Source organism: Ursus americanus, chromosome 18 (assembly GCF_024610735.1).
Source record: "Ursus americanus isolate L20-20 chromosome 18, mUrsAme1.1.p, whole genome shotgun sequence".
Taxonomy (NCBI): domain Eukaryota; kingdom Metazoa; phylum Chordata; class Mammalia; order Carnivora; family Ursidae; genus Ursus; species Ursus americanus.
The window spans coordinates 18,046,081-18,061,949 of NC_142144.1; positions in this window are offsets into that span (position 1 = coordinate 18,046,081).

Genomic DNA, 15,869 nt, shown 5'->3' on the forward strand with positions numbered 1-15,869 from the left:
GCAGTAGTCTAAGCTCCAGCACTGAGGGCCCAGTGGACCTTGACCTGACCCCTTCAGCCCTTTTTCTCACCCAGTCCTCTTTGCACGTACTCCCCTTGCCCACAGTCTCAGTCATTGGTAAAACCAGACTCATTCCTCAAGTGTCAGTTCATATGGTACCTCTCTCTGAAGCTTATTAAGTATCATGTAAATGCTTATCACTCCAAAATTTTATCTCTAAGGCAAACCTCTCTGAGAGCCAAATCCATATAGTCAACATTCTGTTTGGTATCTGCACTGGAAAGTTGCAAAATGTACATGTCTAGAATGCTGACTCCCATTCTACTTTCAACACATTCTACTCCCAATCTCTGCCATCTAAGTAAATGAAAACAAAACCAACTCAATTGTTAAAGCCAGAATCCTGGACTCATTCTTTATTTCATCTTTTTTTTTTCAGTAGCCACAAGCAGTCCGTCTTAAAAATTCCCCATTCAATATCTACTCTAAATTGTCTGCATTTCTAATGCGATCACCATAGCCCAATCTACCATTTCTTACCTGCACTATATGATTAGCCTCCTAACAGGTCCCTGTCCCCATCCCTTCTTCTAATGTCCTCTATAATCAATTATTTATACAGATGCCAAAGAGATCTCTTAAAATGTAAATCAGCTCCTTTCACTCTCCTGCACAAATCTTTTCTTGAATGAATGGACCCACCAAGCAGAATTAAGTGATTCTACCTGTTTGTTTGTTTTTCCCACAGAACTTTCCTTTTACAGATCATCTAGGATCATCTAGTATTTGTGTAAAAAGCTGACTCTTTGCAATTCCCTTGCAATTTCCATTCCAGTTGCATATCCTTCAATCCCTACACTAAGACATTCTAAGTTGATAGTTCTAGCAGAGTGAAAACAAGACTTAGGTGGGAAAGACTTACAGTACGAATGAGGTAACCAACAAAGTTGCCAATGATATACTCAGGGTCAAACAGAGAGGTAGCAGCTACACTAGGACTGGAATCCGAGCCTCCTGACTCCCAGTCCAGTCCTCTCTCCACCACACCTCACTAATCCCTAGTCATAAAGGCACTGGGCAACAGAATATTCACCTTAGTGAGTGATATCACCTCTTAGTTCTAAGAGGGCCACATGTCATTTCCTTCACCAAACACCTAGTTCTGTGCTAGTTTCCATTCCAATTAGACACTGTCTGGAAAACATGAAAGAGTGGAATGTTTTCATACAAGACCAGAACTCCAAGTTGGTCAAAGAGAATGCATCCAAAGCCCTTAGGTTGTCTGGAAAACACACGTAGGTGCTCAAAAGTGTGTGTTTTCATGGAGAAGGATGGACATTTTGGAGGTTGGTTTAGTACAATGGAGGTTTTTCCAAAACGTGTGTGGAAGGCAGTGATCTAGGAAGTATCAGAATGAGCTCCAGAAAGAAATCTATCTTATAAGACCTGCAGTAATAAAAGAGTACCAATTTCACCTATTTCTTTCTTTTTTTTTTAAAAGATTTTATTTTTATTTATTCAACAGAGATAGAGACAGCCAGCGAGAGAGGGAACACAAGCAGGGGGAGTGGGAGAGGAAGAAGCAGGCTCACAGCAGAGGAGCCTGATGTGGGGCTCGATCCCACAACGCCGGGATCACGCCCTGAGCCGAAGGCAGACGCTTAACCGCTGTGCCACCCAGGTGCCCCATCACCTATTTCTTAATGACCTCATGATGACGTTTCCAACCATGGGGAAATCTGTTACTAAGGTTCTGACCCAACAAGACCTGATATGTCGGCTCCACAGGTGTCTAGCTTTCAGCTGTCCCACAGATGTGGAATCCTACAGAATGGATTGAGTGGAGAAAAGGTGACCAAAAACAGGACTCAGGAACTTAAAGTAGCTGGAAAAATTATGCTTCTATGCTGTGTGTTGTTAAAAGATAAACTGAGGCATATTACAAGTTTTAAGGGTGAGCAAAAATCAATTCAAATGAGACAGTGCTGATCCGGAAGTGGTTAGGAGCACTCCACCAACAGGAGCTAGGGAGAAACTTTTATAAAGAGAAGATGGAAGCTAAGTAAGGCAGTTATGGACTGGCTCTAGCTTAGAGCCTAGCTGACTGTTTGTGACAGGTTGTCTTTAGTGTTTTGACTGCTCACCCTTGAGGCACTTGCAGGCTCAGATTTTGGTTTGCTTACATAGGCAGCCATACATAAGAGCCACATCAATCTAATGACCTCCTGTTCGATTAATGTAACGATTCCCTCCTTTCGGTCATCCTCTCCTATGTGAGGGATTGACCAAAAAGTACTCTTAGCATCACTCTCGGTTACCATCAAAGTTAAGTTGCTCTAATCTCACTGTGATACTCATAGGTTATGAGGTCAGATCCCCAGAAAAACTGTCTTTGTTGCTCATCTCATTGTTCAGCTTGTTTCTGCTTCTCCAAGTGCAGTGAGACCATCTAATGGCTGTGATCATGAATTTAAGACCTGTGAGAGACTACAGCACATCAAGGATACTCTTGTGATAACTATTAGTGGGATAATACCAAAATACTGAGGTACTCATGGGGTACCCAGGGCCTCCACTGACTAAACCAGTTGGTATCAAATCAATCAAAGAAGGTACCTGAAGGGGTATCAGCCTGTTTTAGCCAAGTAGCTTGCTTGCTTGCTTGTTAATTTCCTGTATTTGCTACAGTACCAGAGGTGTGGATCCAGGTACAGCAGGATGTATCAGCTTTTGCCCAGACTCTTCCTTGTTTAGCCAATAAGTAATATAAAGCCATTTTCTTATGTAAAACCACCTTGGCAAGAAAATCTAGGGATATTGATGTGCAGTGATGGCCTTAGCAGTAGACACAGAAATAGTTGTCAGAGTTACGCAGCACTGCCTGCTGATTAACAGAGTAAAGGAAGTAGCAAAACGGCAAAAGGAATAATTGCTTCCTATTAGAGATGAGATCTTGATCCATGATCCTGGAAGAGCTGTCCACCACAAGACCCTTTCTGCTTCTGGGGAGCAACCGCCCTAGTCAAGCTTAATTTTAGATTTCCCGCTGGTGTGCAGCTCCCAGAGTGTGGAGAAGCCCTTTTAAATCGGGGAATGTGGACCCAAGGCTCAAGTCCCTGAAGTTTGGCTGCCAAGCCTTCCAAGGAGGTTCAAAGGCAGCCTTTGTTCTTAGGGATTCCAAACCAGAAGGGTGGGAGAAAATCGGAAACTTTGGTCTGGAGACTCATAATCAGATATTTGAGAAGACTAGACGAATTCAGGGTCTAGTTTGGTTTACAGATACATAACAAAACCTCAAAGACAATGAACAGGACTAGAATCTCATATCCATGAGGTTGTGTTATAATTTTCTACTGAAACATAATTTTTTCCTCAACAATCACCCTCATTTCTATCAAAGATAATCACAGTTAAAACTATTTTGTTTGCAAAATAAGTCTAGTTTCATTAAACTTGGCTTTATTATTTATATAAGTGCAGTAAGAGTAGTGACTGATCATACAGGTTCTTTTTAAATCTGCTTTGCTGGAACTTTTCATAAGGAATCTTGGATTGGACTTTTAAAAGCCTCTCCAGGCTAAGAAATCAAACCAAGAACTCACCATCAGATTCTGCATGGCATACCTATAGATTTGGGTGAATTCCTCTCTTCCTGAGGTCCCCAAATATCCTGAGGTTCCTGGGCCTTCCAGGAAGTGACCTTCCTTAACAGCGGTGAGGTTCCCAGGATCTTGTAAGCAACACACCAGGCCAGTTTTTCCAAGGGGCTTTTATCAGCCCCATAAAGTTAAAACTTAGTTCCTTAAGACTATCTGGTCATATTTTTTTAATGCTTATTCTCAAATATGACATTCCAGCCAAAGCCTTGGTTATACAACCAATGTTTCCAACTGTGTCCTGTTATAGGGAGAACAGATTCTTATTGAACGGAAGCAAATTATATTACCATGAAAATAAGAATACTCAATAAGTTTCTGAATTCCAGAGGGATCAGGTAGGGAGAAAAAGCTAATGTTTCAGCTCTGTTTTCAGAGATACACTTACAAAATTACTGTAAGTCATAGACAGCTTGAGGGAAAAGAGAAAAAGGTTCCTTTAAATCTGGAAAAATAAAGCACTAAGGAACCAGCAAGATTTCAAAGAAAAAGTTGTGAAAAAAAATTATAATCATCCTTATCAGTTCATTTAATTCCATACTTCAAATTCCTATTCTGTTTGAATTTAGGTTTTCCATTAGTTCTGGAAATTCTCACCCAGTTCAATTTTATGATCTTAAAGTTTTCAGAAACCTATATTTTAGAATACCTAGCAGAGTCCTTCCCCTGAATCTCTCTGAAGATGAGGCACCTTTGCAAGGGCATCAGTATAAAATAATAACTGTTGGTAAATGACAAAAAGACTTTTAAAAAAACAGCCACGGTTAAAAATCTGATGAGAGTTCATTTGGTGAGGAAATGTAATTATTTCCATGGCATACGATAATTTAAAATAATAACTGAACAAGGAGAGTATTGGCAAATTTCTACAAACTTTAAACAATTTTTGGAATACCTGTATTAGTCACACGTATCCATATACATATAGCTCAGAGAGATTTATCATCATTTCTTATTTTATAATGCTCCCCATGTAATTTAAAATGCCCAAAGACTTGGATAGTAGTGCTGAGAGCTGACAATAATTGCTAGGACTCTCGCTGCAAATGGAGTGCACCTACATTTCTGTTCAGCTCTATCTAGCCACAGGTGCGGTACAAGCCACACTCCTGTCCCGCCAAATTTTGGGGGACACCAACCTGATGGTTGCCAAGCCAAGTTTTCAGGACACAAAAGGAGACAAAGAATAAGACTACAGCTGTCCCTGGGAGAGAAAGGATCATTAATAACCAATGTTTCTTCCTGTAAATCTGAATTTGGAAAGGCATGACTTCAATAAGAATTCTTACCCTTTGCTGGCTTCAGCCAGTTCTCCCAGGATCCCATCCGCAGACTCCTGAGCGAGTTGATATCCCAGTAGTTGTCACTGGCGCACCAGAAACTGTAAAAGAGGAAAAATAGTTTTCCCTCCACCCTTTAAATCGAGTGCCTGGCTGAGACACCTTTATCTTTAGGGCATCTGAAAATGGAGAAGTTTATCTAAGATGGTTAAAAGTTCTCCGCTGTGGTCACTTAATTCAATATTATCTTCGCTAAGGTTAACATTGTTCAGCCTTAAAACTAAATTTTATTCACCCGAGGCCTCACACTGGGCCCAGCCCAGCTTACGTCTGATCCAGTCTGGTTTCCAAGTCAAAACCACTCTGTTCCTGGACCGGTCTGGTTTTCAAACGGAACCACTCTGTTCCCGGACCCCTGGGCCCGATCCGGTTTCTACGTCGTACCTAGTCCAACTGCGGCCGGTTTCAGACCCAGTCCAAACCGACCCGGTCTGGTTTCCAAGTCGGAACCACTCTATTCCTGGACCGGGTCTGGTTTCCGAGTCGGAACCACTTTGTTCCTAGACCCGGTCAGGTTTCTAAGTCGGACCCGTCTAATTTTAGGCAATTTCCGGACCCAGTCTAAGCACGACCGGTCTGGTTTCTGAGTCGGACCCAGTCTGACTCCTGCCGGCTTCTGGACCCCGTCTGGAAGAAGAAATGCTCGAGTCAAGTCTGAAAGCTCCGAACGGAAAGCTGGGGAGCTGGGATCCAGGCCTCGAGAGGGACTTAACCGGCGGCCTGCCGAGACAGCGAGGATGCAGCGGCTCCAGAAGCCCCACAGGTACCTGCGCCTTGTTGCTCCTTGCTCCGGGGGGCCTGGGGCTCCGGTGTCCTTTGGTTCTTTCTTCTGTCACCAGAACCGTTAAAAGATAAACTGAGGCACCTTAAAAATTTAATTCAGAGTTTGAGTACAATTGGTTTGAATCCGGCAGTGCCAAACCAAAAGTGGTTGAGAACGCTCCACCAAAAGGAGCTGGAGAGACTTTTATAGAGAAGAGGCTGAAGCGAAGTAAGGCAATTATTGATTGGCTAGTTGGCTGCCAGTGTTTGGTTGTCCTTAGCATTTTATTTCTTAACCCTGAGGCATTTACAGACTTAAATTTTGGTTTGCTGGTGTAGGCAGGGCACTAGAACCTCATCAGTGTAATGGCCTCTTTGGTGTTTAACCTCGTCTACCCTAAAGCCATGTGGAGAATAATAGAACTTTGAACTAGAAACTCAGTGAGAGCTCTACTCCTACTTACCTCAAGCAAGTGACTTAAACTCTCTGAGCCTCTGATTCCCTCCTTTTAAAGTGAGGAGCTCAACTATGCTGGAATTGCACAGAGCATATCCCATGGAACAGCACTTTTCAAGATGCCGAAGTTCAGAATCTGTGGTAAAATGAGTTTGGTAGAAGTTATGACACATGTAACACTTTATGATTCATGGTACATAGTAGCTATCAAAAGCCCTCATGAATCCTTTAGCAGTGGAACTCATTTTTCCATGGAATCGTTTAAAAGCATTCTGTAGAAACAAGGTCCTGCAGAATTCTTTGGGAAAGACTGAATGAAGTACTTTCAAACATTTCTTTGGAATTTAATCTATGATCCCATGGAGAGTACACCATTCTTTGTAACTTGTTCCAGATAATTAACTCACATTCAGCATTTGTACTTTTCCAGACTTTTTTTTTTTCCTTTTTTAATGTTACTTTCTACTCTTAGCCAACTGTTCCGTATATTCACTTCTTTTATATGTATCAGTCAGGACTCTTCTAGTCTCTACTTACAGAACCCTAATTAAAAGAAAACACAACCAAACAAAAAAGGGAATGGATTGAGAGTGGATCTTTTGGCCAACGTATCTGCAAAGTTCAAGGGTAATATAGCATACTAGATTGTCTGCAAAGTTGGGTGCTCCCATTCCTGTACCCTCATAATGCTCTACAGAATCAGGGAGTGGATTCTGTTTCTCCTGTTCTTCATTCTGAACTGAACTTGTGGGTTGCTTTGGCCAATAAAATGTGGCAGAAGTGATGCCGTTCCAGTAAGAGTTTTGATTGCTTCCTTTTTTGCTCTTTTGGAATGCAGCCACCATGTACATAAGGTGGAGTTGGACTACTGAATAATGAGAGAGCACTGAGAGAGGGAGTGGGAGGGAGAGAGAGAGATGAGGGAGAGACCCACCACAGGGATGAGAACACGAGTGAGTGAGGTCCCTGGGCTGTTCTAGCCTCAGCCAAGCTGCAGACTGAATGAAGCTCCCTTATTGATCCCGGTCAACACAACGTGGATCAAAAGAACCACCAACTAATCTAAAAATTTGAGAAATTAAAAAAAGAAAAAGAAAATCATTGTTTCAAGCCACCGTGTGTTGGGAGGTATGTTAGGTAGCACTAGATAATTGACAAAAATAAAATAGTGCTACCGTAACAAAAATAGAAAATACATGGCATTAGCTTTGGGACCAGGCTCAGGAATTGTGGAAATTGCTATTGGAGCCTGGGAGAAGGGTCACCTGTGTTATGAGTGGAAGTATTATCCCCTGTAGGAAAGTATAAAATTTAAAGCAAAAAAGGACCTAATGAACTTGTGAATCTTGCCAAGGAGGTATTCAAGAAGAATATTGACAGTATTCATTGGTTTCTTTTATCTGCTAAATTAAGGAAACGTAGAAATCAATTAAAAAGCCCTGTTCAGTTTCCAAGCAGAATTTAGAGAAAATATTTCCAACCTAGGTCTTACAGCTTGGAACATAAAACCCTCTCACTCCCATTACTCCAGCTGGCCTGTGATTAGGAAAGGAAGAAACAACTGGAGGGAAAATATCAAATCCTGGGTTCTACCCTTGAAATGTGAGAACGGGATCAAGATAAAATCAAAGGTGTTGTTGTAAAACGCATTATCAGGACATCAGAAATTCTTAACTTGTTACATTGAAACCTTTCTCAGTCCCTAGTTCTGAGAATTTAAAGAGTTTTGTCCCATAGCACTCAGATTCAAAACCCCTAGTAGAGAGCTCCAGTTTGCAGACATGTATAGGTGTGGGATTGTCTCATAGAGCAGATCATAATTTGGTACACAGAGTGCCCACAAATTCGTTTGTTTTAGTCTAACTGTCCTAATCGCTTTAAAAAATTCTTGCATTGAGGTAAAATTTACATATAATAAACGTCACCCGCTTTGGGTATACAGTTTATTGAATTTTAACAAATATATGTAATCAGGCTTTTATGTTTAGCTCTGTGATGCATTTCAGGTTAATTTTTGTATATGGTGTAAGTTAAAGGTCAGCATTCTTTTTTGTCTTTTTATTGTGGACCTTCAGTTTCTCCAACACTGTTGAAAAGACACTCATTTGCCTATTGAATTACCTTGATACCTTTTCCAAAAATACATTGAGGACATGTTTCTGTTTATTCCTGGACTTTCAATTCTGTCCCATTGACTTACATAGTTCTTTAATTATGCCAATACCACACGGTCTTATGTCTTTATAGTAAGTCTTGAAAACAAGTAGGGTAAGTCCTCTGACTATGTTGTTCTTTTTCCAATAACATTTTGGCTCTTCCAGGTCATTTGTATTTCCATATACGTTTATGATTAGCCTACCTATCTACAACAAATCCTGCTGGGATTTTGACTGGGGTGGTTTCAAATATATTCGATAAAAACTGTTATTTTTAATGAATTGTGCCTTCTCATCATGAATATGGTATATCTAATTACTTAGGTCTTATTTAAGTTCCTCTCAGCATTATTTTGTAGATTTCAGTCCTTGCAAATATTGTGTTAAATGTATCCCTAAGTATTTCATAATTTTGATGTTACTATAAATGGTACCTTAAAATTTTTAAATTTTTAGTTGTTTACTGTTAATATATATAAATAAGTTATTTTTCAAAAGATAATTTAAGTGAAAGTCACATAAGATTAATCATCTTAAAGTGAGCAATTTGATAGCATGTAGTATATTCGCAGTGTTGTGCAGTCATCAGGTCTATCAAATTTCAAAAGATTTCTATCATTCCAAGGTAAAATCTTTTATCCATTAACTAATTTCTTCGTATTCCCTCACTCCCCTGGCACTGGCGACCATCAATCTTTGTTCTGTCTTTATGGATTTATCTAATCTGGATATTTCATATAAATGAAATTATACACTATGTGACATTTTTTGTCTGACTCTCAAAATTTAGAATAAGGTTTTCAATACTTACATTGCAGCATGTATCAGTACTTCATTTTTTTATAGATAATATTCCATTTCTTATATATACCACAATCTGTTTATCCATTCATCTATTGATGGACATTTGGGCAGATATTTGGACCTTTGGCTATTAGGATTAGTGCATGTGTACACAGGTACTTATTTGAGTTCTTCTTTTTGGTTCTTTTGGGTGTATGCCCAGGAGTGGAATTGCAAGATTATATAATAATGTGTTTAATATTTTCAGGAGCTGCCAAACTACAGCGGCTGAACCTTTTACATTTCCATATGTACATTTTCTCCATTCCTTTATTTTTTTAATTTAAATTCAATTAGTTAACACATAATATGTCATTAATTTCAGATGTAGTATTCAACAGTTAATCAGTTGTATATAACACCCAGTGCTCATCACATCACATGCCCTCCTTAATGCCCATCACCTAGTACCCCATCCCCCACCCACTTCCCCTGCAGTAACCCTCAGTTTGTTTTCCATAGTTAAGGATCTCTCATGGTTTGTCTCCCTCTCTGATTTCTTCCCATCCCGTTTTCCCTCCCTTCCCTTATGGTCCTCTGTGCTGTTTCTTATATTCCACATGTAAGTAAAACCATATGATAATTGTCTTTCTCTGATGGACTGATTTCACTTAGCATAATACCCTCCAGTTCCATCCACGTCGATGTAAACGGTAGGTATTCATTCTTTCTGATGGCTGAGTAATGTTCCATTGTATATATAAACCACATCTTCTTTATCCATTTGTCTGTCGATGGATGATGAATGAAGGAGCCAAACTCGGCTCCTTCCACAGTTTGGTTATTGTGGACATTGCTGCTATGAACATTGGGGTGCAGGTACCCCTTTGTTTCACTATATCTGTATCCTTGTGATAAATACCTAGTAGTGCAATTACTGGGTCATAGGGTAGCTTTATTTTTAACTTCTCGAGGAAACTCCATATTGTTTTCCAGAGTGGCTGTACCAGCTTGCATTCCCACCAGCACTGTAAGAGGGTTCCCCTTTCTCTGCATCCTCGCCAGCATTTGTTGTTTCCTGACTTGTTAATTTTAGCCACTCTGACTGGTGTGAGATGGTATCTCATTGTAGTTTTGATTTGTATTTCCCTGATGCCGAGTGATCTTGACCGTTTTTTCATGTGTCTGTTGGCTATTTGTATGTCTTCTGTGGAGAAATGTCTGTTCATGTCCTCTGCCCATTTTTTTAAAAGATTTTATTTATTTATTTGAGAGAGAGGGAGAGCTCTAGAGAGAGAGAGAGCAAGCATGAGTGGGGGCCAGAGGGTGAGGGAAAAGCAGGCTCCCTGCTGAGCAGGGAGCCCAATGCGGGGCTTGATCCCAGCACCCCAGGATCATGACCTGAGCTGAAGGCAGACACTTAACTGACTGAGCCACCCAGGCACTCTGGTTTTCTGCCCATTTCTTAACTGGATTATTTGTTTTTTGGGTGTTGAGTTTGAAAGTTCTTTATATATGTTGTATACTAGCCCTTTATCTGATAGGTCATTTGCAAATATCTTCTCCCATTTTGTAGGTTAGCTTTTAGTTTTGTTGACTGTATCCTTTGCTGTTTTTAATGAAGTCCCTATAGTTCATTTTTGCTTTTGTTTCACTTGCCTTTGGAGACGTGTCTAGCAAGAAGTTGCCATGTCAAGGTCGAAGATGTTGCTGCCTGTGTTCTCTAGGATTTTGATGGATTCCTGTCTCATGTTTAGGTCATTCATCCATTTTGAGTTTATGTTTGTGTGTGGTGTAAGACAATATAGTCCAGTTTCATTCTTTTCCATGTGGCTGTCCAATTTTTCCAGCACCATTTATTAAAGAGACTGTTATTTTTCCATTGGATATTCCTTCCTGATTTGTCAAAGATTAGTTGACCATAGAGTTGAGGGTCTATTTCTGGGTTTTCTATTCTGTTCCATTGATCTAGGTGTCTGTTTTTGTGCCAGTACCATGCTGTGTTGATGATCACAGCTTAGTAACCAGTATTGGCTTTCTTTTTCCAACATCCCTCTGACTATTCGGGGTCTATTCTGGTTCCATACAAATTTTAGGATTATTTGTTCCAGCTCTATGAAAAATGTCGATGGTATTTTGATAAGGATTGCATTGAATGTGTAGATTGCTCTGGGTTTTATTCTTCCAATGCATGAGCATGGAATGTCTTTCCATCTCTTTGTGTCTTCCTCAATTTCTTTCGTAAGTGTTCTGTAGTTTTCAGAGTCAGATCCTTTATGTCTTTGGTTAAGTTTATTACTAGGTATCTTATGGGTTTTGGCATAGTTGTGAATGGGATCGATTCCTTGATTTCTCTTTCTTCTGTCTCATTGTTAGTGTCTAGAAATGCAAGTCATTTCTGTGCATTGATTTTGTGTCCTGCCATGTTGCTGAATTGCTGTATGAGTTCTAGCAATTTTGGGGTGGAGTCTTTTGGGTTTTCCACATAAAGTATCATTTCATCTGCAAAGAGTGAGAGTTTGACTTCTTTGCTGATTTGAATGCCTTTTATTTCTTTTTGTTGTCTGATTGCTGAGGCCAGGACTTCTAGTACTATATTGAAGAACAGTGATGAGACTGGGCATTGCTGTCGTGTTCCTGACCTCAGGGGAAAAGCTTTTCTCCATTGAGAATGATATTCTCTGTGGGCTTTTCATAGATGGCTTTTATGATATTGAGGTATGTTCCCTCTATCCATATACTGTGTAGAGTTTTAATCAAGAAAGGATGTTGTATTTTGTCAAATGCTTTTTTTTGCATCGAGATGATCATATGATTCTTGTTTTTTCTTTTATTATTGTGATGTATCACGTTGATTGATTTGCAAATGTTGAACCACCCTTGCAGTCCAGGAATAAACCCCACTTGGTCGTGGTGAATAATGCTTTTAACGTATTATTGGATCCTATTGTCTAGGATCTCCATTCCTTTCTAGCACTTGTTATTTTTCCTCTGTCTCTCGTTCTCGCTCTCATTACAGGTGTCCTAGTGAGTATAAAGTGGAACCTTATTTTGGTTATGGTTTGCATTTCCCTAATGACTAATGATGTTTAGCATTTTGTCATAATCTTACTGTCTTTTGATATATCTTTTATTTCTTTTTGTTTGTTTTTTTATATGCTATGTGTATTTGATATGATAGTTTTCAAATAAAGAAAGGCTTAGGGAAGATGCAGATAAAATTCCAAGTGGGATTTTACTCTGCTGTATGTCTGACATGAGCTCAAAGGTAGAATAATATATAGAATTTTGGGCAGTCTAATACACAAATTGTGCCAGAGGTGAAAAATATTTCGAATAGGTCTTACAGCATGGGCATCCATTCATTCATTCATTGGGTCATTTGTAAAATATTTATGGAGCAGAATGTAAATAAATACATTTTGTATTTAGAATGGCTTGCATTCAGACTCCAGCTCAGGGATATATATATTTTTTGACTTATTATTATTTAGTATAATAAATAATAATACACATGCCCACTGTAATCGTATTTCTAATATTCAAATTCAATCATGGTCACTCCTTATCTAAAGTACTTAGGTGGCAAATTAACTCGCAGGATCAATCCAAACTACCTCCACTTCCCTCTGTGCTATATATAGACCTTTCACAATCTGACCCTTCTCACCTTTCTGGTCTCACTCCCTATTAATCCTGCACCACTTTACATTCTACTCCCACACACCAAAAAACCATTTTCAGTTTTCAATTACCTAGGTGCCCAGGCTCCCTGTGGGTCTCTGCTTTGAATGACAAGCCTCCAGGGTAATCTACTCATCCAGTTTAAATACCATCCCCGCTGTGAAAAGCTTTCCTTGACTCCCAACAATTAGTTGTTCCTGTTGCCGTCCCATAGGTTTTATTTATTTAAATAATTTTTTTATTGTATTATGTTAGTCACCATACAGTACATCCCTAGTTTTTGATGTAAAGTTCCATGATTCATTACTTGCGTATAACACCCAGTGCACCATGCAATAGTGCCCTCCTTAATACCCATCACCAGCCTATCCCATTCCCCCACCCCTCTCCCCTCTGAAGTCCTCAGTTTGTTTTTCAGAGTCCATAGTCTCTCATGGTTCATTCCCCCTTCTGTTTACCCCCCCCTTTCTTCTTCTCAGGAATATATAAACTGTTTGATTTTGAGTAAATCAGTTGTTTTTACTGATCCCAACATCATTATCCTGGAATGGAACATAACCATACCTACTTTATAGGATTATAGTAAATATAAAATGAGTTTATGTTTGTAAGGTGTTAATTCAAGGACAGAAACATGTGACATACTTTGAGCTTATCTCAGGAAATTTGGATGCAAAGATGGAAAATATATATTTTGTTTTCTTTGCTCCTTGAGTACCATATACACCTGGGGTAGGCAAAAACTCAAATCTCTAGGATACCCAGTAGAGAGAGCCAGATAAGTGGATGGTTAGACTGCAGCCATGATCCAGTTGCCCCTGACTTCACTTTCTTTAGAGGGAGAGAAACTTGTGCTGTTATAGTTAGAGGTAGAGACTGCCTTGTAAATTGCAACCTGCTTTACCTATGAAGAGATAGTCAGTAGTGAGCCATCACTATGGGCTGATTAGAGTGTATTAGGCCTGTGAAAGTTAGCCTTCAAATGTGGAACGGTGATTAAAAGATTGGGAACCATTGAACTGAGAGAGAGTTAGCAAATGGACCTGACGTATGTCACTACTATCCCCTGCTGTGCTTTGGAAGGCATCTCTATCCAATCTGTAGTATTCTTTGAGCCAGGGTGTAGCCTAAAGTTCATCAATGACTTCAGGATCAAATGAATATGATACTTTAGAAGAAATATACTTCACCTTTTGTTTTCGATATAGATGGGGACGGTAGTTCCACTTATGTAGCAACTTCAGTTATTTGGTGGTGGCTGAATCTTGGTTGTAGAGGAGGATTCTGGAATTTTGTTGTTCCAGCATTCAAGAAAGAGAACCCTTAATGACATCTGTTCTAGTGTATTTTCAGAGGTCCTGGGAAAGCATTTTTTTCCCTAACCTTCTTACTCAACAAAGCCTAACATCAATATAATTTCATTAGTCAAATGACATGCATAGTGCTCAGTCTATAAAATGACAATTCTATTTAATTTAGTAAGAGTAACCATAGGAATAAGCATGGGATGCTGCGAAGAAAAACAAAGAGTGAAATCACAACTGGTTTACAGAAAGAGGACATATAATAGGGTGCTTCAGAGGGAGTAACAGATAAACTCAGCCTTAGAGAAGGAGAAGAAGGAGTTCATGAGATAAAGGAGAGAGAAAGGCACAGTATTTGAGATGGAGGAGTTGTCTGAGCAAAGACTGGGAGCCAGAAATACCACAGTGTGTGAGAGATGCCAGGGAAAGCCGGTTGTACTGTCCCATAAAGGGAAGAGCAAGGAGTGGTCAGGGTGAATCTCAACAAATCAGCTAGGATCTGCATTAAAAAGGGTCTTGATTTTCATGCCAGAGTGTTTGTACCATTCCATAAAGATGAGGATCCTGAAAATAATTAAGGTCACAAGTGACATGATCAGAATTGTGTTAGGAAAAGGGTATCACTAAATACAACACCCACTGAAGCAGTACTTAAAGGAATAATGGATTTGGAAGCAGCCATCTGGGCTTCTAGTTCCTGTTTTAGGACTAAGTCAGACTAAGTCATTGCATGACATCGGGAAGACAGTTTCCTCTTTCTGGATTTCAGTCTTCTGAGATGGAAAGAGGTTGAGTTGGACTAGGTCATTCCACTGGGCTCTTGTAGGTATAACCTCCCCCCACATCCCTTAGTAACTGGTTTATTTAATTATCTGTCCCTTGGGGCACCTCAGTTGGTTAAACATCCAACTCTTGATTTTGGCTCAGGTCATGATCTCAGGGTCATGGAATCGAGCCCCATGTCAGTCTCCATACTCAGGGGGAAGTCTGCTTGAGATTCTCTTTCCTCTCCCTTTGCCCCTCCCCTTACTTGTTCCCCCCCACCTCTCTAAAATAAATAAATAAAATCTTTAAAAAATTACCCGTTTTTTAATTGCATCATTTTAGTAATAGAATGACCTCTGGGTTTCCTACCACGTAAAGAAGATGCATGGTATAAATGAGGTTATAAATCATTTTGGAGAATGAGAAAATACTAAAGCAAAGATGACAAATCATCAGTTTGTTTTCTGAATAAATAGTTAGCTCATAGAAAATGAGGAAACTGCAGGTGTAATATGACAGAGAGTGAGGAAAGGACCCTGTCACCTTTTGCTCAGTTTAGGGGCCTAGCCCCTCAGAACTATAGAAATTTTAGAGATCTCTAGTCCCATGGTTTTTAGTTTCTGTTCCTCACACTGTAACTGTGGAGGTTCCTGAGGGACTGTCTGTGAGAAGGATGGGTCCTTCTTCTGCTACAATTAGAATGATTTCAGTTTTATTTATTCTTTACTACTGAATGTCTTTCCTTCTATTCTTTCTTCTTGTCTTCCATGTGCAGTATTCCCTTTCCTCCTCCATGCTATTTAATAAACTGGAAAGCACACAGCCTTGACTCTTTAACAACGGAGGTATGCCATCTCAATGGACTTTCTCAGAGTATAAGAGAGAGAGTTGGTGGGGTGGGGGGAGGGGGCTGTCCTCCCTTCCCCTTTCTTATAGATCCATCTTGCAGTCATACTTTGAGG